The following is a 24,806-nucleotide window of genomic DNA, read 5'->3' on the forward strand; positions in this document are numbered from 1 at the left end:
TTGAATAATTTTTTGCTACGTCCAGTGCCATCTTTTGCAGTGTGTGTTTATTCTGTGCCATTGGGGGGAGTTTATTTTTGGTATTATAACTCAGTTAAAAGAGTTTGGACTATGGACATTTACAGACATCATTAGGGTTGATAAAAAATATGGGGACTTTTAAAGTTGAATAAATACATTGCAATTTATATCATGTATGGTTATCAGTTTATGAGGGCCAGTGCTGGAATGTCATGGTTTGATTCAGATGTGCCACATAAAATTAGGTATTCTGAATGATAGTCTCCCCAGCTGATGGCAATTAGAAATTAAAGCCTCTTGGAGGCAGTGTATTTTTGGAGGTAGGTTTATGAGTGTTATAGCATTTCCCCTTGCTGGTGCTTGGTACACTGTTCTGTTGCTGTTCCCCACTTTATGTTGGCCAGGGGGTGCTGTCCACGCTCTGTCATCATTTTTTCTAGCCATCATGGAGCTTCCCCTCAAGTCTATAAGCCAAAATAAACCTATTCCCCCCAAGTTGCTCTTGGTAGGGTGATTTTGGCCAGAAATGCAAAACTAACTGCAATAAGTCTCAAGTGTCATTTGAGATTTAAGATTGTCTCTTAGCTATGAGTCCTATAAAATCAAACATATTATATACTTTCAACATATAAAACTACAGAATAAACATTTTTAATTGGTGTAAGACATCAGAGGAAGAGACTGGAATTATGTAATCTTAACCCCCATCAAGTGAAAAATCAGACTTGTAGTTTAAGACCAATATAACCAGAGTCTGACTGTTTCCAGATATTTCAATTCTGCCCTTAGTAGCCAGGGTAAACTTTCATCTCAGGCCAACAGTGAACTCTGTGGTAGTTCTGTACAGTCTTGGTATATCCAAAACATATTTGGCTCTCCATGTAAACCATCATTTATCTTTTAAATTCTCATTTAGCCTATTTATGAGGGTCATCATGCCCTGCCTATCTGTTGCATCTCAGCAGTGGCTCCTGAAACCATGTATATTTTATGACCACTCCACACATGTTTTATGTTCTTAAAGCCAATACCAGATGTGTAGGACATAGCCATACTTTTAATTCAGGAACAAAATAAATTGTAACCTTGAGAAAGGTTTTTTATTTTATTTTATTTTTCCAGTCAACTCTTTCCAAGAGTTTTCATGTGTATCATAGTCTTTCCTTAGGCATCTTCTCTATTGTTTTAATGTAAAGCAGGCATGTCATCTTTTTTAAGATTGTTAATGTGTTTGACAATACTAGCTTCAGTTCCCTAAAACCAGTCTCAGTTCCTGTAATTTTAACTTGTTTGACTTTTCTCAACTTAAAATCTTTAATCTCTCAATCCAGTATCTTTAGCCAATTACATCAATTCATTAGAAATTAATCCTTGATTAAACTCCTTGGCCTGGGCAGCAGAATGCAGACAGCCCTGATATCAGTAGTCTGGTTTCAATAAAATCCTGTGTAGTCTTTTCTTCCCCTTAGAAAGCTCATATGTCAATCCCCAAAATTCAATACTGTTTGTACTTAGCATTCTGAAACTCTCACAAGAATAGTTGATACTTGGCTTACCACTCCAGAAGGTGTCTTTAGTTATAAGAACCAAGACCATGTCTGTTACTCCAAAAGAAAAGTTTCAATGGACCAAAATTTACATGGTCAGGATTATGTCACCCCACTTCTGGTACCAATTTCTGTAGCAAGTAGCCGCAAGTTCACTGAGATGAGCTTCCAGATTAGGAATAGTTATGGAGGAAGAGATATTTATTCAAGCTTAGAGATCCAGGGGAAGTTCCATAATGGTAGAAGTTGGTCCCCTCTTAAAGGACCAGACAGAGAGAGAGAAAGTCAAAAGCCACACAACACACTTTAGGAACTCCAGGTGGAACTAGCCACTTTGTACATCTTTAGATTGGAATTTTAAACCCACCACCATACCTTAAGATCTTCTCAGTAACACCTATTTCTAGCAGGTGGCTGCAGATCCAAATTATAAACTAATAAAACACTGAATATTGGGAGCATCTATGTAAACTATCATAATGATCCACACAAAACTTGAAGTTATTTTATTTAGTGTTTTAAAATCTAGCTTGTTTTTAGAAAATATGCAGGTTGTTCTCATTTACTTTAGCTAATATTTCTGTTCAGAGGCCCACATTCACATTTGCATTCTGTAACTGGATCTAGGGGCTTAAAATCTCTGCTTCCCCAAGGTCCTGTGAACTGCAGGGTGATTAAATTCTTCCACAGTCAACTCTCAGGAGAATAGAGAGGTGAGGAAGGCACAAGCCATTGGGCCTTTGGCTTCCACAGATAAGTTTTTAGTTTTGTCCATGTCAAGGTGTTACAGCAGCGGTGTATAGCAGGAGCTGAATTGCAGTGATGCTGCTGATACTTGGAAATGAATGTGAATTTCTCTGGCCAGAAGGATGCAATGGGGCCAGAGACATGTAGGTTCAGAAGAGCTCAGGTTTTAGAGACTTGAAACCAGCACAGAGTAGAGTTGCCTGAAGGAGTACCTACCAGTGGGCAGATTGCCTGATATACTTTTGGAATGCAGCTATTTCCTAAATTCCTTGATTTTTTTGTTCCCTTAATCTTTCCTTACTATCCTGAACTTTATTGAATATCACCCCCTGCCTTTTCTTGTCTAGTCTACCTAATAATTTTATAACCCAAGTACTGGGGTGAAATTCATTTCCTTCCATTTGCCTAACTGTGTTGAGTTACATAGTAGCATAATTATAAATTTGTAGATTTTTTTGTTTGCATTTAGATATTATATGATATTTACTGTGAAATAGTTGATTATTATTTTCAAACACATACATAGTATTCCTTCATTCTCTCTTACTGCACTGAGTTAAGAAATAGAATGAAATTCTTCATAATAGGTGTACATTAGATTTATAATGAAATTCTAATTCTAAAATTAATATAAAATTTCAATATTTTTGCTATAAATTTTGTAGAAATATACATTTTTTATGTTTAGGTACTTAGTATAAAAGATTATAGAGTTTTTGTATTTTTTCCTTAATTTATCAAAATTATCACTTATATGTTATCCTTTGGTCTTTTAATTTAGTAAGTACAATTACACACTTTTTGATATTAACCAAATTTTGAAATTTTAAGTTAATGTATTTTTTTTTTCTTCAGGCTTGCTGAATCTGCTTTTGGCTTTTTTTCCTATCCAAGAGTGAATCAGATCAGAAACTGTCTTCATTTTTCAGATTGCCTTCATTTGTTTGTTTGTTTTTTTCTAACCAATATTATACTAATCCCATTACATGTGGTTAGCACTCTCAAAGTTCCTGTCATGCATGCAAAAGTTGACATTAGCTTCCTGACTATCTATTCACAGAGTAGAATGTAAGCTGGAGTCTCAAGGATACTTTGTAAAACTATTTTTCCCCATTAGACTTGCTATGGTTGAATATGAGGCCACAGTTTCAATGTCAAAATCTTAGTCCACAGTGGAAGGCATTTTCCTTAGAGAATCTGGAACATTTAGGAGATGTGACCTAGTGGAGGAAGTAAGTATTGCTGACATGTCTTTATGAGTTATTCCTGGTCTCTTGTTACTTCTCACTTTCTCTGTTTTCTGTCTGCCATCCTCTGTATCATGATAAAATGAACCTCTGTAACAAGTCTGTAGCCATGAGCTAACTATATCTTTCTGCCTTAAAAGTTGATTATGAAACCCAGTGTGGTGGCATATGCCTTTAATCCTAGCATTTGGGAGGCAGAGGTAAGAGGATCATCACTGTGGTTTGAGACCATCCTGAGACTACATAGTGAATTCCAGGTCAGCCTGAGCTAGAGTAAGATCCTACCTTGAAGCAAAAAATGATGTTTATGTCACATGTTTTGTCACAATGAAGAGAAAGCTAATGTAAGGTTGTCTCTGGATTTTGTGAGACCTACCACATACTAGGCAGTAATAATGTCTATTTAATCAATCAAATAGATAAACTTGATTGCTAAAACTAAATAGTGAAGTAATGTACAGTTTCAAAAAAAGATATATGATTTGAACACCCTGATTTTCAAGTATTTTACTTGAACTTTTACATAAAATATCAAATATAACTTTCAACTACTTTCATGCAAGTATATGTGTATTCACAGTACATTTATTTGACCTAATGTTAATAGGTACAACAGAATATAATAGACAGATGTTATAAACTATAATTTAGAATTATGTCAGATCAATAATAACTATGCTAAAGCTACTGCCTAATTATTTTAAAATATTTAAAAAATCATTCTAATTATATGTAAAATTAGTTTATCAAAATCTTATTTTCAGTAGCTCATTAAAATATATTTCTTCTTCTGTAATTAATTAAAGAAAATAAACTGCCATCCAAGTCCTGTAATTTTTCATTTTATTTATTTTAATATTTTATTTTTATTTATTTGACAGAGAAAGAGGGAGAGAATGGGCACCCCAGAGCTTCCATCCACTGCAAAGAAACTGCAGATGCATGCGCCCCCTTGTGCATCTGGCTAACATGAGTCCCAGGGAATCAAACCTAGGTCCTTTGTCTTTGCAGGCAAATGCTTTAGCCCCTTAGCCATCCTTCCAGCCCAAGTCCTGTAATTTTAATGTCATGTACGCTAGCTTCATAATAATATGTAGGGAATTTATAGCACAATACAAAACAAGAAATAGTACTTAATTACAGTCTTAAAAGATTCTTCAAAAATGAAATATAATTTAAGTAAAATAGATATAAACAGCCATTATCATTTAGCCTTTTCTGAGCAAAATTATGGAATATAATAGATTGTAATGACACGTGCAGCTGTAGATCAACATAAGAAAAGCACCAAAACTTAACAAATATTATTCCTGAAGTTAGGTTTAACTGACAACTTACAGAAAGGACTACATTAAATGTCACTAAAATAGAATATATTTAAGCTCTCCCTCTTTCCAGGGTATCTAATTTGGGAAGAAAACAATAGTAATAAAACAGTAATAAAAACAGTAATAAACAGTAATAAAAATCCACAAGGAGGTCTAGAATGGAGAAAAAAATGAAACTCTGAGGGGACTCTTGCCAGCATGCATTTAACAATCCAATCAATACTCAACAAGGATGTCCTTTAAGTAGGTAGAAACAACAGTAGGTCTGGATGGAAGAAATTCGAAGCAGGTGCAAGGACACTCACTCAAGGACACTGGGATTTCAAATAAGTATGAGTGCACTGTGTTGGCAATAAAATACCAATAGAAAATACAGCAAGAAAAGAAATTATGGCTGGGGAGATGGCTTAGTGGTTAAGGCAATTGCCTTCAAAGCCAAAGGATCCTGGTTCAATTCTCCAGGACCCACTAAGCCAGATGCTCAAGGGGGTACATGCATCTGGAGATTGTTTGCAGTGGCTAGAGGCTCCTATATGCCCATTCTCTCATTCTCTCTCCCTCCCTCTCCCCCCCTCTTTCTCTCTCTCTCTCTCTCAGAAAAATAAATAAATAAATAAATAAATAGTATTTTTAAGAAAAGAAATTAGTGTTTCAACCTCATTTTATTTTGACTTTTCATATTTGGAAACAGGCTTCTACTGCTTTGAACCAGGTATGCTCCAGGGCAAGAATCACCTCACTTTAATATATATTCAGTAGTTATCAAACTCTTTTAGCTTGGGGGAATAATGTGGAATGCTAGCATTGGCTCATATTATGTGAACTTACATTTTCTAGGCAAGAAAAAACCATCATCTATTTTTCTATCCTCTGTGATTGATTTCTGGAATGTCTTATGTCGGGAGGGAGGGAACCTGAATGATGCTATGCATACCAAGCTGTGGTGGACATCTGCTTAGTGCCTGTGTAATCAGTTCTCTGTGGGTGTCACATGTGTGCAATGATGCAGAGGGAAAATATAGAGAACATGAAAAGGAAACAATTAATCCCATTAGTGTTTCAGATTCCATGCCAATTTAATAATGTGTATCAATGATGCATTTTGAAATAAATCTATTTAATAATCATTAAACAGACCCTGCCATTCTTCATGAACACAGATTGTCTTATAACACATTGTCTAATTTCTCATTAAATTCAATACAAATTAAATGGCAGATTTCGTGTTCATAGCTAAGGAAAAAGGCCTTTTTGTTGAATTTCCCAGAGAAAATAATAAATATCACTGGAGAAAATTGGCCATACCTTGATGCTATAATTGCAACACAAAACAGAAAGTGTTTTCTTTAAATGTTTAATACTAATAATAAATGAAAGTGAATAGTTGCTTCAATGTGGAATTCAACCTTCAAATAAACAATTTACAAGTATGTGTGACTCCTAAAGAGCTTAAAATTGTTACAAGAGGTTAAATTCAGAGATTTCAGAGTATCTCAGGAAGATGGGCAGGAGAGGGCATTGAGTCTATCCTCTTTCGCTGCCATTGGAAATGTATGGTGGGGAAATACACTATAAAGATAGTATTAAGAGATTTCAGCTCAGTGGGGAAAGTATACAGGTGCACTTCTTGTTTCTGTATGTATGTATACATATATATATACATATAAACTCAACTTGATTATAAGAAAATCCAACAGTTATCTCTACCTAGAAAAATAATGATAAAAGAAGACAGAAGGGCTGGAGAGATGGCTTAGTGGTTAAGCGCTTGCCTGTGAAGCCTAAGGACCCCGGTTCGAGGCTCGGTTCCCCAGGTCCCACGTTAGCCAGATGCACAAGGGGGCGCACGCGTCTGGAGTTCATTTGCAGAGGCTGGAAGCCCTGGCGCGCCCATTCTCTCTCTCTCTCTCTCTCTCTCTCTCTATCTGTCTCTTTCTCTCTCTGTCTGTTGCTCTCAAATAAATAAATAAAAATAAACAAAAAAAAGAAAGAAAATTTTAGTTATATTAGCACTGAAAGAAGTTATTTGAAAACTTGGTTTAGGACAGAAATTGTATATAAAGTTTGCAAAATCTTTTGCCTCTGTCAAATGAAACTTGGAATATTTTAACATCATTCTTTTTGTTTACATATTTTGATTTTTTTTATATGGCTCAATGTTGTTTGCACCTCTTACCTTTTTTTGTGGGGTAAGGGTGACTATGGGCCCAAGCCAGGGGTTGGTACATGCACAGTACTGAGTTACATTTCTTAAAGTTATTTAAATTTCTGTGCCTACATTTCCAATTAGAAAATGTATGTTGAGGTGAAAATATTGTATTTACATTGTATTGTATTTACAATATTGAATACAAATATAATGAATAGTTTAAAAAAGCTTGAAGGATGGCGAAATTGTTCATTGGTAAAGCACTTGCTGCATAAGCATGAGTACCTGGGCTCAGCCCCCAGACCCGCAGAGCCTACATGAAGCCAGACACACAGCAGGTTTTGCAATATTCATGCCTCTCAACACAAGATGGGAGGAGGAGAAAAATAAAGCTGCAAGAATCTTATGGACCATGTAGCCTGGCGAAAAGAGGGAAGAAAAAGAGTAACTCTGCCTCAAATGAAGGCAAGGATGCCACCTGAAATATGTCCAATGACCCATGTTCATGCATGCCATGGCATGTGCAGGATCACACTCATGTACAAACATAAAAAGGAGTTTAATATGTATTTATTTTTAATATATATATATATGTTGTTAGAATTGGACAATTGCCTTATAGAACCTCTGTCACATTTAATGGGATAATTAAGCAGAGAAAGCAATCACTTTCCTATGATTCAATTAGGTTGGTTTATTTAAAAATAATACTCTATTTCAAAATGTTTCTATTCAAGTTTAACTATTATGCTACATGGATAATGTGAATCTATAATTGATGGCATATTCATAATCTTGAACCTTGTAATTTCAAAATAAAGCAAGGAAATTGTTTCAATACTTCACTAACTACTCATGTACTTGAATCCCTCTCTATAATTTTGTGAAGAGATTTATTTAGGTACCCATACAATTGGAAACTTCTTCATACTATTTAATCTATAACTTCCCTTTTGCTAAGACAGGACAGTACCAGAAAATTTAGGCAGCCCTGTAGATTCTGAATCTTTTAAAGACAATGTTCTTTGAATTTTCCTAAAGCTAATTTTGTTATGTCTTACCACATTACTGTACCTCTGATTTCCCTAATGTTTGATCATAGCTTAATCCAATGTCAGTAATTCCAAGTTCCTATTCAGCTGTTAAATGAACTTTTGTAAAGGCATGAGCAATGCTAACACCACTAGATTTTTTTTTTCTTCTGCCATTCTTGAACACTTTATAAGTTAAAGTGAAACTGCTTGGTCTTTACTGGTCCAGTTCCCTATTAGTGCTTTTCTCCTTAACTTCTCTACCAGACAAGTTCTAATCGATTTTTTAGTGCAGGAGCCCATTAGAGTCCAACTGGGTTGGATCCATGACCACCAAGGATATATAATCCTGCAAATGGTCTATTCATTTGCATAATAATCTCTTAATATTTGCATATAGCTTACATATATCTTTCTGAATACAGCATACTTAATATAATCAGTACACTATAATTACTCTAATTTTTTTTGTTCTTGAGCTTCCTATCTTTTATTTGCTCATTTTTAATATTTTAAAGCAGTCTGCTGCAAAGATATGCATTAATCTTAGCATAATTGATCACACACATGTGTTTGCATATAACTGTACATTCAAGTGAAAATATAGCTCACTCACAGCACCTGAAACTTCATATTTATTATATGAAAATCCTTAAGGACAATAGTTACTTTTAAAACACAAAGGAAGAGTATATCCTGTTAGTATCCAATAGAAATCACCTGATATTTGTTGATGTCAATTCAAGGCTAATAGACTATTTAAAATTACAACTATAAGTGATACCATATATTTTTCTCCCTTCTGTGCATTAAACAACAATTAATATATTGTACCCCAGTATTTAGGTAAGCTAAAATGTTTTATTAAGTTAAATTGTAAATTATCAAACATATTTATTTATTTTTCTCAATTTTTATTAACATTTTCCATGATTATAAAAAATATCCAAGGCAATATCCTCCCTCCCCCTACTTTCCCCTTTGAAATTCCATTCTCCATCATATCCCCTACCCATCTCAATCAGTCTCTCTTTTATTTTGATGCCATCATCTTTTCCTCCTCATATGATGGTCTTGTGCAGCTACATTCAGACACAATGAGGTCATGGATCTTGAGACCATTTTATGTCTGGAGGGAGAATGTTGAAAGACCTACCCTTCCTTTGGCTCTTACATTATTTTTTTCTTTAATTTTTTCATTTTTATTTATTTATTTGAGAGTGACAGAGAGAGAAAGAGGCAGATAGAGAGAGAGAGAGAATGGGTGTACCAGGTCTTCCCGCAACTGCAAACGAACTCCAGAAGCATATGTCCACTTGTGCATCTGGCAAACATGGGTCCTGGAGAATTGAGCCTCGAACCAGGGTCCTTCGGCTTCACAGGCATTGCTTAACTGCTAAGCCATCTCTCCAGCCCTGGCTCTTACATTCTTTCTAGCACATCTTCCGCATTAGACCCTGAGCCTTGGAAGGTGTGATCAAGATGTTAATCAGTACTCCAGTCACTTCTTTCCAGCACTATGATACCTGCTGAGTCATCCCAAGGTCACTGCCATCTGAAAAGAGAAGATTCTGTACCAAAGTGAGAGTAGCATTATTATAAGGGCCTGAACATTAACAGAAGTGCTTACTGGGCAGTTTGATAAGCATAATATATACATTTAGCTAGACAACAGCAGATTTTACACCCCTAGGGCTCATGACTACCCCTGTTTTAAGTTTTCAGTATCAGGGATGTATTCCCTCCAAAGGAGTGGGCCTCTAGTCCAATTAGAGGGTAGTTGATTTCCCCCATAACAGACATGCCACCATTGCACCCATTGGCTCATTTGGCCTGGCTGGCCATATATAAGGCTTACAATGATCATTGGTGAGTACCTTCACTGGTGATTTCTCTTTCTCCCATTGAACTGCATGCAGAATGGCTTCTTCCAGCTTTCTGTCAGCTGGTCTACATGGAGGAGGTTATCAGCTCAGTTCCAGCAGGATTTTTCAGTGGCCTTGCAGCCCAAGTATATGTCTTCAGAAATAGGATCTTACCATCTATTTCTGGTGGAAAACCAAGAATCTTGACAATGGCCTTTAATGTTTTGGGGGCATCAGTTTCCTCCCTGGCCAACAACTCCTGGAATGTATACCATCCCCGGCACTGAAAATTTTCTAGCAGAGATCTATGGCTCCTGACTGTTCCATTGTCCCAAACTGAAGGATTCCATATGATTTATTTATATCTTCTTAGATTTTGATTAGCCCTCCCTCCACCTTTCCATTATTCAATCTCTCCCCCTGACCTCACTTTGGGCCTTTTCAACCATGTTAATCTATTCTTCTACTTACATATATACAATACCAACCTATTCAGTACCTTCCTCACTTCCGTTCTCTTCCCTTTATATCTCTTTTCTAGCTAACTGGCTTCTGCTACTGAGGTTTTTTTTTTTTTTTTTTTTTTTTTTTCCTTCTCACTCAGAAGGCCAATCATCTGTAGCTAGGATCCACATATGAGAGGAAACAGGCTGTGCTTGGCTTTCTGGGCCTGGGTTACCTCACTTAATATAATCCTTTCCAGATCCATCCATTTTCCTGCAAGTCTCCTAACTTCATTTTTCTTTACTGCTGTGTAGAACTCCATTGTAAAAATGTGCCATATCTTCATTACCCACTCATCAATTGAGAGACATCTATGCTGGTTCCATTTCCCAGCTATCATGAATTTTGTAGCAATAAGCATGGTTGAGCATGAACATCTAAGGAAATGAGATAAGTCCTTAGGATATATGTCGAGGAGTGCAATAGCTGGGGACATATGGTAGATCAATCTTTAGCTGTTTTAGGAACCTCCACACTGATTTCCACAATGACTGGACCAGATTGCATTCCCACTAACAGTGTAGAAGGGTTCCTCTTTTTCCACATCCCTGTCAGCATTTATGATCATTTGTTTTCATGATGGTAGCCAATCTGACAGGAGTGAGAAATGAATCTCAATGTAGTTATAATCTGCATTCCCCTGATGACTAGGGATGTAGGATAATTTTTTTTTAGATCCTTATATGCCATCCATATTTCTTCCTTTGAGAATTCTTTATTCAACTCCATAGCCCATTTTTTAATTGGCTTGTTTGATTTCTTATTGTTTAACTTTTTGAGCTTTTTGTATATCCTAGATATTAATCCTCTATCAGACATATAGCTGGCAAACATTTTTTTGCCATTCTATAGGTTGCCTCTTTGCTTTATTCACAGTGTTCTTTGCAGTACAAAGTCTTTGTAATTTCATGAGGTCCCAGTGGTTAATCTGTGGTTTTATTGCCTGAGCAAATGGGGTTATATTTGGAAAGTCTTTGCCAAAACGAAAATGTTGAAGGGTTTCCCTTACTTTTTCCTCTAGCAGTTTCAGAGTTTCTGGTCTGATGTTAAAGTCTTTAATCCATTTGAACTAAATTCTTGTACAGGAGAGAGAGAAGAATCTATTTTCATCTTTCTACAGATACATATCCAGTTTTCCCAACACCATTTGCTGAAGAGGCTGTCTTTTCTCCAGTGAGCATTTTTGGCATTTTTATTGAATATCAGGTGGCTATAGCTACCTGGATTTACATCTGGGTCCTCTATTCTGTTCTAAGGACCTACATGTCTGCTTTTGTGCCAGTAACATGCTGTTTTTATTACTATGGCTCTGTAGTATAGGTTAAAATCAGGTATGGTGATACCACCAGCCTTATTTTTATTGCTCAGTATTATTTTACATATTACAGGTTTTTTGTGATTCCAAATGAATTTTTGGATTGTTTTTTCTATTTCCTTGAAGAACATCATTGGAATTTTGATGGGGATTGCATTAAATGTGTAGATTGCTTTAGGTAAAATTGCCATTTTCACAATATTAATTCTTCCAGTCCAGGAACAAGGGATGTTTTCCATTTGCTAGTGTCTTCTGCGATTTCTCACTTGAGTGTTTTACAGTTTTCATTGTAGAGATCCTTTACTTCCTTGGATAGGTTTATTCCAAGGTACTTTATTTTCTTTGATGCAGTTGTGAATGGGAGTGATTATCTGATTTCATCCTCTGTGTGTTTGTTGTTAGCATATACGAAGACTACTGATTTCTGTGTATTTATTTTGTATCCTGCTACATGGCTATAGTTGTTTATCAGCTCTCACAGTTTGCTAGTAGAGTCTTTAGGGTCCTTTTTATATAGAGTCATGTTATCTTCAAATAATGATAACTTGATCTCTTCCTTTCCAATTTGTATCCCTTTTATGTATGTTTCTTGCCTTATTTCTATAGCTAAGACTTCCAGTACTATATTAAATAAAAGTGGGGGCAGCAGACATCCTTGTCTTGTTCCTGATTTTAGTGAAAAAGCTTCCAGTTTTTCCCCATTTAGTAACGTGTTGACTGTAGGCTTGTCATAAATAGCCTGTATTATATTGAGATATGTTCCTTCTATTCCCAGACTTTGTAGGACTTTTATCATGAAGGGATATTTGATTTTTTTCAAATGCTTTCTCTGTGTCTAATGAGATGATAATGTGATTTTTGTCCTTCAACCTGTTTATGTAATGTATTACATTTATAGATTTGCGTATGTTGAACTATCCCTGCATTTCTGGGATAAAGCCTACTTCATCAGGGTGAATGATCTTTCTGATATATTCTTGTATTCTCTTTGCCAATATTTTGTTGAGTATTTTGGCATCTATGGTCTTGAGGGAGATTGGTCTGTACTTTTCCTTTTCTGTTCTATCCTTGCCTTGTTTTGGTTTGAGGGTAATGCTGGCTTCATAGAAAGAGTTTGGTAGAATTCCTTCTTTTTCTATTTTATGGAAAAGCTTAAGAAGAAATGGTGTTAGTTCTTCCCTGAAGGTCTGGTAAAAATCAGCAGTAAACCATCTGGGCCTGGGCTTTTTTAGATGGGAGATTTTTGATAACTCTTTGGTCTCCATGCTTGTTATAGGTCCATTTAAATGATTAATCTCATCTTGATTTAATTTAGGTAGGTGATATAAATCAAGGAAATCATCCATTTCTTTCAGATTTTCATACTTTGTGGAGTATATGCTTTTATAGTATGTCCCTATGATTTTTTGAATTTCTCCGGTATCTGTTATGATGTTACCTTGTTCATGTCTGATTTTATTAATTTATGCCTCTTCTCTTTCTTTTGGTCATATTTGCTAAGTGTTTATCAATCTTCTTTATATTTTCAAAGAACCAACTTTTTGTTTCATTGATTATTTGGATTTTTTAGTTTCTATTTCATTAATTTTTGCCCTAATCTTTATTATTTCATCCCGTCTGCTGATGTTGGGTTTGCCTTGTTCTTCTTTTGCCACAACTTTAAGGTGAAGCATTAGGTCATTTACTTGCTACCTCTCTAATTTCTTTCTTTCTTTCTGTTTTTTTTTTTTTTTTTTTTTAATGATTAACAGATTTATTTAAGCCATCCTTGCCAAACTTAATATGAGAGGCTAAGTTTTTGATCCAGTTTTTCTTCTTGGATAAGTTTTTTCATTTCTTTCCCTTTCAATTTTGAAAACACAGTACCAGAAGATGAGGGGCCCAAATCCCCACAGTGCTCCTAAGAGAGAGTTCTTTGGAGTAGGCCTAAAATTGGGGTAGACGTTTGCTGTTCTTGCATAGGTCCAATGGGTCACGGCAGCGCTGGGGGTGAGTGGCTGAGATGCCATCATCCAAGTAGGAACATGCACCCCTGGTCACTCTGCCCAGCACCCTCGATCTGCCGAGTACAACATCTCTCCCAGGAAACGGAGGGCACAGGCTGAGCACTTGGCCATCAGAGCCTGGCTGAAGAGGGATAACTGCTTTAGTTGAACAACCCTGGCCGAAGAGGGCAAATCGAAGATCTCTAATTTCTTAATATTGGCACTTAAAGCTATATATTTACCTCTTCAGACTGCCTTCATTGTGTCCCAGAGATTTTGGTATGTTGTGTTCTCATAATTATTTGATCCTATAATTTTTTGTTTGTTTACTTCTTGATTTCTTCATTTAACCATTCATCTTTTAGTAGTGTGTTGTTTAATTTCCATGATTTTGTGTATGCTCTATAGCCTTTCTTGCTTTTGATTTGTAGTTGGATTCCATTGTGGTCAGATAGAATGCAAGGAATTATTTCAATTTTCCTGTATTTGTTAAGATTTGCTTTGTGTCCTAATATATGGTCTATTTTAAAGAATGTTCCATGGGCTGATGAAAAGAATGTATATTCCTCAGCATTTGGATGAAATGTCCTGTAAATATTTGTTAGGCCCATTACTTCTATGACCTCATTTACTCCAAATGTCTCTCTGTTTATTTTTTCACTGGATGACCTGTCAATTGATGAGAGTGGAGCGTTGAAGTCACCCACTACCACTGTTTTTGGTGTTATCTGTGACTTTAATTCTAATAGTGTTTGTCTGATGAATTTGGGGGCCCCCATGTTAGGTGCATATATCTTTAGGATGTAATGTCCTCCTGTTGAAGGATGCCTTCAATCAATATAAAGTGGCCTTCCTTATCTTTCCTAACTAATGTTGGACTGAAGTCTACCTGGTCAGATATTATGATAGCAATCCCTGCTTTTCTGTTTGTTTGTCTTTCTCTTTGTTGGACTGTATTAGATCTGCCACCTGGTCTTCTAGCTTAGATATTCTGTCTTCTCCTTCATCCATTCTATTGGTTAGATTTTCTACAGAGTTTTTTTTTTTTAATTTCATTAACTGTGTTCTTTATTTTCTTATTATTTTTCATTATTGCTAGTAATTCTGTTTTTTCTTTATTATTTCTATTTCCTTATTTATGTCTAGTATGGGCCTCTTGCTTTCATTAAATTGGAATCCTGTGTCTTCTTTGCTTCCTTTGAATTTTTTTGAGTTCTTTGAACATAATTATAATCATTCTTTTGAAATCTTTCTCAGCCATTTCCTCTAATTCGTTCTCACTGGAGGTCATTTCTGTTGTATTAATACATTTGGTGGATTTATATTGTCTTGATTTTTGGTGTTTCTTGTGTTATAGTGTATATATTTTTGCATCCTGGATTATTTAATGATTGGATTTTCTACTTAGCTGGGTATTATTAGATGTATCAATCAATCTGATGCTATATATCTTCATGGTAGGACCTTAAGGCACTAGGTGTGGCTCTCAATACTCTCAGAGTATCTACAAAAGTGACCCTTGGTGCTGGGTTTGCCTGCTATGAGAGTATTCAAGTAGGCTGAGTGGAACCAAATACAGATAGTTTTAAGATTTAACTAAACAATATACACTTTCAATGAAAAACATCACAGAGTATTTATCCCAGAGTAGGTATTATGAGAACCAGGTCCTCTATCTTTCCCTTAGGCCACGTGGTGCCTCACCACTCCCTTAATACTAACAACAAGGAGGTTAAGAATTCTGGTTTGTAGAGGTTTGTTCATTCACGTAGGCATGGCCAGGTCCATGGACCATTGTTCTGTTCACTGCAGCTGGGCACTGGTGGTGGGGGAGGGGAGGCTGCCAGTGCTGCTCTAGTTGTCTCGCTGTTCCATGTGTTCTTCTTCCTTGTGATCTGCTTCTCCATTGTTCACTGCCATTCTCCCTTCATGTTTGTAGAGAGCTCCAGTGTGAGTGGAAAATGCCCTCACCTGATTTGTTCTGCAGTTCAAGCTGGGCCTGGTGGCTGGCTGGTGTGGTACCACTGCAGTCCCTCAGACCTGCTGGGGCCGCTTCTGTCAGCCTGTGTGGGCTCTGGATGCTCTGGATCTCTCCTACATCTCTGCTGCTGTTTCAATTTCCTATACAACTCACTTTTTAGTAAAAGTGTGTATTTTGCTGTTTTTGTTTGTTTGTTTGTTTGTTTGTTTGTTTGTTTTTGATTTTTGCCCCCTAGGCTGCTTTGGTGTGGTACCTACACTACCATCTACTCTAACTTTTTTTTTTAATTTTTTATTTATTTATTTGAGAGCGACAGACACAGAGAGAAAGACAAATAGAGGGAGAGAGTGAGAATGGGCGCACCAGGGCTTCCAGTCTCTGCAAATGAATTCAAGACACGTGCACCCCCTTGTGAATCTGGCTAATTTGAGACCTGGGGAACTGAGCCTCAGGGTCCTTAGGCTTCACAGGCAAGCGCTTAACCACTAAGCAATCTCTCCAGCCCTACTCTAACTTTTTATTTGATTTCTTTTTTAATTTAATTTATTAGTTTTCTTTTCAGCAAATACAGGCAGTTTGGTACCATTGTTTAGGCTCATCCAGGATCTACCCCCTCCCATTGGACCCTCTTTGTTGATGTAAATGGGTCATGCATTGTGGACTTAGTCCACAGTTATTCGTATGATAAATGTCTCTGCATTTCATGACCCAACATGTGACTTGGACATTCTTTCTGCCCCCTCTTCTGCAAAATTACCCTGAGCCATGTTGGGTTCATTTCTGGTCTGCTTCAGTGCTGAGGTGTTGGGGGCCTCTGAGGCTGTAACTCTCTGCTTTGGTAGGAGATGATTTTTCTCTGTGTTGGTGTCCTTCCCTTTTGTGCTGGTATCCGGTTCATCAGGAAAACAGCAACCTTGCTTGTTTTGCCAATTTTCTTTAGTTTCAGTCGGGCCCATATGTGGTATGTTGGGGCAGCTCTCTCCTTAGGATCTGCATCTATCTGAAAAAGAGAAGCAGATTCTCCAATGGAGAGTAAGTTAGCACCCGTAAAATTGAGATAACACTTACTTTTTTGATAGAGAGTTTAATAGGTGTAGGACCTCTTTTACCCCATGATTGATGGTAGCTTGATATTGGCAACTGGGCTAATGTTTGGATATGGTTCTGACTTGTTTCCCAGCTCTAGCTATGGGTCTCGTACCACTGAGGAGATCAGTTAGCCAAATCAAGAGCAGTTGGTTCCCCACCATGGCTGTGTGCCACTATTGCACTTGTGTGGGCATCACAACAGGTTATTTGTTGCTAAGTAGATTAGACAATGAGTTGCTTGGACAGATATTGGACATTTCCCCCAGTCACCCATGTAGCACCTTCTAGCACTAGACATGCTGACTGTCTGGGGACTGACTCTCTCATGGCTTCCAGCCATGCCGTTCCATTTTACGTATCAGCTGCGTATGGAGACTTCAACAATAGGGTCTTACCACTGACCTTTGGTGGTTCATCATGTACTCTGACAGAAGTTTGTCATTGTTTTAGGCAAAGGTTAGGTTTCTCTGATCAAAAGCTCATTGTGGATGATAGCCCCATGCTGGTAGTGGGGGTTACAGGTCAGTGCCCACTAAGAAAATGAGGAAAAACATAACTAATATACAAGAGTTAGAGATGATAGAGGTGTGGGGGGTAGTGGTAGAGGGAGGGAGGGAAGATGTAGAAGATTTAGGTTAGTCTTGATCCTACCCTCTCCAATGTCTTGTGGTTAAGGTGTTCCCTGTAAGGGTATGGTTAAAGTTCAGCCATTTGGTCTGCATTTAAGGAAGTAGAATTTTATGGTAACACTGCCTTTTGGGTCTAGATTTGTGTTTCCCACCCTTTCGATGCCCTCCCCTCACTCCCCATCCATCCTAGTGTCTAGTCCATGAGGTGCTTGCTGGATATGTAAGGTATCTTGGGTAGATTCAGGTTAGTTGTTGAAGATGAGTGAGACTATGTGTCGATTTTTTTTTCTGTGACTGGGTAAGTTCACTGAGAATGATCTGTTCCAGGTTCAACCATTTTTCCTCAAATTTCTTTGTGTCATTTTTTCTTACTGCTGTATAGAATATCATTGTGTAGACATACCACATCTTAGTTATCCATTCTTCTAGTGATGGACATCTGGGTTGACTCTAGCTTTTAGCTATTATGAATTTAGCCACTACAAACATGGTTGAGCAAATCTCTCTGGCCTGTGGTTTGAAGGTTTTAGGGTAGATGCTCAGTAAGGGTATAACTGGGTCTGCTGGTATCTCTATAGTCAGCTTTTTTTCAGGAGTCTCCATATTGCTTTCCAAAGTGGTTGTACCATCCTACTTCCCACCAACAGTGAATTAGTGTTCTGGCTTCTCCACATCCTCGCCAGCACTTATTTTCCTTTGATTTTTTGATGTTGGCTATCCTTATTGAGGTAAGGTAGAATCTCATAGTTGTTTTAATTTGCGTTTCTTTGATGATTAGGGATGAAGAACATTTTTTTAAGTGTGTGTTTGCCATTTGTATATCTTCCTCTGGGAACTGCCTGTTCAACTCTATGCCCCTTTTTGTGAGTGGGGTGTTTGTCTTCATATTGTTTAGAATTATGAGTGCTTTGTAGATTCTAGAGATTAGGCCTCTATCAGTTGGATAGCCAGCAAGTATTTTCTCCCATTCTGTGGGTATTCTATTGGCTTTGCTTATTATATGCTTACTTGTAAAGAAACTATTCAGCTTCATATGATCCCATTGGCTGAGTGACTGTTTAAGAATGTGAGCCACTGGGGTTTTGTTCAGGAAGTCTTTGTCCATTCCTATATCATGGAAAGTACTTCCTAAATTTTCTTCCAGTAGTATTCGAGTTTCTGGTCTTATGCTGAGGTCTTTGATCCATTTGGATTTGAGGGTAGTGCATGGTTAAATGTGTATATCAAGTTTTATTTTTCTGCATGTCGTTATCCAGTTGGTCCAGCACCATTTGTTGAAGATGCTGTCTTTTTTCCAGCCTATACTGTTCGGGCCTTTGTCGAATATCAAGTACCTATAGTTGCTTGACCCAAAATCCGGGTCCTCAAGTCTATTCCATTGGCTATAGTCCTGTTTTTATGCCAGTTCCATGCTGTTTTTATTACTATGTCTTTGTAGTTTAGCTTTTGATCAGGTATGGTGATGCCACCAGAGGTATTTCTTTTGCTGAGGATATGTTTGGATATGTGAGGCCTTCTGTTTTTCCATATTAAATTTGAGATCATTTTATATATCTCTGTGAAGAACACTGTAGGGATTTTAATTGGAATTGCGTTAGATCTATATATTGCCTTTGGTAGGATTGCCATCTTCACAATGTTAATTCTGCCTATCCAGGAGCATGGGAGGTCTTTCCATCTTCTCAAGTCCTCCTCAGTTTCTTTTTTGAGAGATTTTTTATATTTTCATTGTATAGATCTTTTACTTCCTTGGTTAAGGTTATTCTAAGGTATTTTGTTCTTGTTGTTTTTGTTGCTTTTGAAAATGTGACCATGTCCCTTATTTCTTCTTCTGTACCTTTGTCATTTTCATACAGAAATGCTACCAATTTTTGTGCATTGATTTTGTATCCTGATACTTCGCTATAGGAGTTAATCACCTTCAGGAGTTTGGGGATGGAGTCTCTCGGGTCTCTTACATATACAATCATTATCATCAGCGAATAGAGCTAACTTAACTTCTTCCTTTCCAAATTGTACCCCTTTTATTTCCTTCTCCTGTCTTACCTCTTGAGCTAGGACTTCCAGAACTATATAGAAAAACAGAGGTGAGAGAGGACATCCCTGTCTTGTTCCTGATCTTAATGGGAATTCCTCCAGTTTCTCTCCATTAAGTATTATTTGGGCCTTTGGAGCTTTGTATATTGCCTTTATTATGTTAAGATGTGAACTGGCCATGCCGATTCTCTCCAATGTTTTGATCATGAAGTGATGTTGTATCTTGTCAAAGGCCTTTTCTGCATCTATCGAAATGATCATGTGGTTTTTATGTTCAAGCTTGAATATGTGGTGTATTACATTGACAGATTTCTGTATGTTGAACCACACTTGTATTCCTGGGATAAATCCTACTTGGTCAAGTTGGATAATGCTTTTGATGTGTTGTTGGATTTGGTTTGCGAGTATTTTGTTCAGGATCTTTGCATCTATGTTCATTATGGTAATGGGTCCATAGTTTTCTTTTCTTGTGGCAGTGTGCCTGGTTTTTGGATTAGAGTGATACTAGCTTCATAGAAGGAGTTGGGTAGCTTTCCCTGTTCTTCAATTGTGTGGCACAGTTTTAGGAAGATTGGTTTGAGTTCTTCCATGAATGCTTGATAGAATTCGGCTGGGAATCCATCTGGTCCTGGACCCTCCTTTTGGGGGAGGGTTTTAATTGCTTTTTTAATCTCCATGAGGGTGATGGGTTCATTGAAGTGATTAATCTGCTCTGAGATTTCTTTGGTAAATTATATGCGTCCAGGAATTTATTCATCTCCTCCACATTTTCCAGTTTTGTGGAGTAGAGGTTTTTGAAAGAAGTCCTGATGATTCTGCCAATTTCACTTTGGTCTGTTGTGATTTCTCCTTTTTCATTTTGAATTTTGTTAATTTGGAGTCTCCCCTTTTTTTGCTTGATCAATTGGCCAGAGGTTTGTCAATCTTGTTTATTTTTTCAAAGAACCAGCTCTTTGTTTTGTCAATTGCCTTAATGGTTTCCTTGGTTTCCAATTCATTAATTTCTGCTCTGATTTTAATTATTTCTCTCCTTCTGGAACTCTTTGGGTTGGATTTTTCTTGTTTTTTTCCATTGCCTTTACGTGGATGATTTGGCTATTCACTTAGGATCTTTCTGTCTTTTTTATGAAGTCATTGAGTGCTATGAATTTTCCCCTGGGGACTGCCTTCATTGTGTCCCATAAGTTTTGGTATGATGTGTTCTCATTGTCATTCAATTCCAGGAATTTTGCAATTTCATTTTTTATTTCATCCACTATTCATTTGTTGTTTAAAAGTGTGCTGTTCTGTTTCCAGGTGCTGTTGGGATTCTTGGTGGGTCTTTTGTTGTTGATTTCTAGCAATATAGCATTGTGATCTGATATCATGCAGGGAATTATGTCAATTTTCATAAATATGTGGAGACAGTCTTTGTGAACCAGTATATGGTCTATTTTAGAGAATGTTCCATGGACTGTTGATAAGAATGTGTAGTCTGTGGATTTGTGATGGAAAGTTCTGTAGATATCTGTTAGGTCTAAGTGTTCTATGGTTTTGTTGAACTGTCTTACTTCCCTGTTGAGTTTCTGTTTGGATGGTCTGTCTATTACTGATAATGGTGTGTTGAAATCCCCAGCTATGATGGTGCTGGTGTTATTTCTGTTTTATTGTCAAGTAGGTTTTCTTTTGCCCCTGTGTTTGGTGCATAAAGATTTATGATTATAATATCCTCTTGATGGATTGTTCCCTTGAAAAGTAGGTAGTAGCCTTCTTTGTCTTTTTTGATTATTTTTGGTTTGAAGTCAATTTTGTCCAATATTAATATAGCTACACCTGCTTGTTTCTTATTCCCATTTGCTTGGAATATTGTTTTCCACCCTTTCACCCTAAGGAGGCTTCTGTCTTTAGTGGTAAGGTGGGTTTCTTGAAGGCAGCAGATTGAGGTGTCTAATTTTTAGATCCACCCTGTTAGCTTCTGTCTCTTGATGGATGAATTAAAGCCATTATTATTTATGGTAATGACTGTGAGATTTGATTTGATCCCTGTCATGTTGTGGTGCTAGAGTTTTGTTGGTGTTTTCATGGAATTTGAATTTTTGGGGGTCTACTCTGGGTTTGGTTGTTGTGGTTTGCTTTTTATAGTCATTTGTGTTTGGTTATTTGTTTCTTCTCTGTGGAGAATTTCCTGGAATGCTTCTGTAGGTTTGGTTTTGTGTTCATAAAATTGTAAAGCTGAGCTTTGTCATGGAAAGTTTTTCTTTCACCATCTATTATGAGGGAGACTTTTGCTGGGTAGAGTAGTTTGAGTTGGAAGCCATCGTTTATTAGAGTTTGAGAGTTTCATTCCAGGCCCTTCTTCTTTCAGGGTTTCCATTGAGAAGGCTGAAGTATTTGTGATGGGGTTTCCTTTGAAAGTGGTGTGCTGTTTTTCCCTAGCTGCTTTTAGGATTTTCTCCTTGGTGTCAATGTTTAGAGTCTTAATGATAATATGTCTTGGAGAGTTTCTCCTTTGGTCCAGCCTTTTTGGAGTTCTGTTGGTTTCTTGTATCTTGATGGGCCTTTCTTTTAAGAGACTGGGGGAGTTTTCTTCAATTATTTTGTTAAATAAGTTCTCCATGCCTTTGGTCTGAAATTCTTCTCTTTTTGGTATGCCAATGATTCTGATATTAGGACATTTAAGTGTATCCTACAATTCCCTCATGTTCTGTTCTCAGGAACTTTGAACTTACTGAATTTTTGAACTCTCGAACTGTTTCTTCCATCCTGTCTTCCAGAGCAGAGTTTCTATCCTCCACTTCACTGAGTCTATTCTTGAGAGCCTCTAGAGAGTTTTGGAGTGGGCAATGGGCTGCGACGGACAGGTAGGGGATGGCATGTGACCTGGCGCTAGTGAGTCAGTGTGGGCTTGTGTGGCACTTGCTGCGGGACTGGGCCCTCTGCATGTGCAATTGTAGTGCAGAGGCAGCTGCGGCATGCACGGGATTGGGGCACAGCAGAGGCTGGCCAGAGGGCGCGCGATCAGAGCACACAGCTGGGGGGCTGGCGGCTGCCTGATCACAGTGGTGGTGGTCCACACGGGTGTGCGAACTGAGCACAGCACAGCGGGCCGGCACGACATCAGAGCACAACGGCAGAGATCCCCGTGGGTGTGGAGATCCCCACAGGTGTGCAAATGGAGCACAGTGGTGGAGGTCCCGGCGGGTGTTCAAACGGAGCACAACAGTGGATGTTCCCGCTGGTGTGCGCAGCGGGCTGGCAAGTGTGTGATCGGAGCACAGCCACTTGGCACATGGGTGCAGTGGGTGTATGGGGTGTAGACTACCCACCTGAAAGGGGATCCACAATTCCCTGTTTTTCCTCACTCTGTGCCCTCCCACTGGCAAGAAGACCCTGATAACCCTTAATTTCTTGCATTTCTTTCCCCGGTATTTGCAGCACAGCTAGGCAGTAGCCATCTTGGCCAACTCTAACTTTTATACTGAATTGATTAGGGAACAGTGACAGGAAAAAGTCTGAATATATGTATCCACTACATACACAATTTTTTTTAAAATATCTGTGATCCTCAGTTGTTTAAATCCTTGAGCACTGAGGATTAAAATATATTACTGCCCTCCCCCCCCCCCCAGTTGCAGATGTCAGTTCTATACCCTAAAAATTGTATTGGTTTACAGCAACATATGTCTTAGTTCTTTTTACATTAGTACTTTGTTTACAACACACTAGACTTTTTTTTGGGGGGGGGGGCATCTACTAACACGGTTTTGCTAATCTCAGTACAAATATTTCTAACCCTGTCTTTCAATAACCACTGCACTAAGCTCTTCCTGCTTATGTCCAATGCCTGCTGTAGTAGACAGCTTCAGGTTCACTGAGATAAACTTCTAAACCAGGCACAGTTATGGAGGAAAGGGTATGTATTGAAGCTTATAGATCCAGGAGAAGTTTCAAGATAGAAGTTGGCCCCCTCTTAAAGGAATAGACAGAGAAAGAGGCCACAGGCCACATCCCCACACCCCCCAAATAAATGCATTCTTCAGGAACTCTAAGCACTTTGGATATCTTTTGATTGGAATGTCAAATATACCACCATACCTTAGGGCTGGACCCTAAAATCCACCCATTGATCCCCCTCCAGCCCATTGGGTGGAAATTCAAGATGTTTTTATAAACTCTTGAATATATTGGGGTCCATTTATCCAAACTACTATAACTGCCTTCATATAAATGATTCATGGTGCCAGACATGGAATCTGTTCCATATGAACCATGAAGCAGTCAACCACTGATGGAAGAACTAAATACTAGTCAAGGATCATTTTCTATAGCATGAGACTGAGTAAACATGAAAACAAGATAGACTAACAACATGAAATACTAGTATTTAGAATAACCAACTTCACCCACAACTCAGATTAATCTCCTTATGACCAGCTATAGTAGCCATCCTGCAACGCCAGCAACATTTGTTGAAGATACTGTCTTTTCTCCAGCTTGTACTTTTGCCCTATGTCAAATATGACATATCTGTAGTTGCTGGGATATAGAGATGGGTCTTCTATTCAAATTCTATTGTTCTGTGTATCTGTTTTTGTGCCAGTACCATGTTGTTTTAGTTACTATGGCTTTGCAATATATCTTGAAATCAGATATGGGGCTACCTCCATTCTGACAAGTTTGGATATCTGAGGCCTTCTTTTCTTCCATATGAATGTTGAGACTATTTTTTCTGTCTCTATGAAGAATATTACAGGAATTTTATTGGAATTACATTGAATTTGTAGAATGCTTTTAGTAGAATGACAATTTTGTGGAATACATAGTTTAGAAATATTCTCTGATGATTCTTCCATTTTCATTGGTGTCAATTGTGAGACTCCATTTATGTTTCTAATCCTGATGATCTGAGTCTCGTGCCTTCAAATGGATGGTTTAGTTATTTATTTGAGATCTTTCTGCTTCTGTAATGGAGGTATTTAGTGCTTTAAACTTGCCTCTTAGAACTACTTTCATTTTGTCCCAAAAGTTTTAGTATGTTGTGTTTTATTGTCATGAAGTTGATAAATTAAATTTTTAGATTTCTTTTCTGACTTCTTCCACAACCTATTCATTGTTTACTAGTGAGTTGTTCAGACTCCAGGAGTTGGTGAGCTCCTGAGAAGAATGTATATTCAGTAAAATTACAGTGGAATATTCTGTAGATATTTGTTAAATCCATTTTATCTATGATGTTGTTTAGTTCCATTGTTTCTCTGTTTACTTTCTACTTTGATGATCTGTTTATTGATGATAGTGAGGTATTAAAGTCTCCTACTATTATAGTATTGGGATTTGTATCTGTTTTATTCTGTA

The sequence above is a fragment of the Jaculus jaculus genome, chromosome 7, assembly GCF_020740685.1.
Source record: "Jaculus jaculus isolate mJacJac1 chromosome 7, mJacJac1.mat.Y.cur, whole genome shotgun sequence".
Taxonomy (NCBI): Eukaryota; Metazoa; Chordata; class Mammalia; order Rodentia; family Dipodidae; genus Jaculus; species Jaculus jaculus.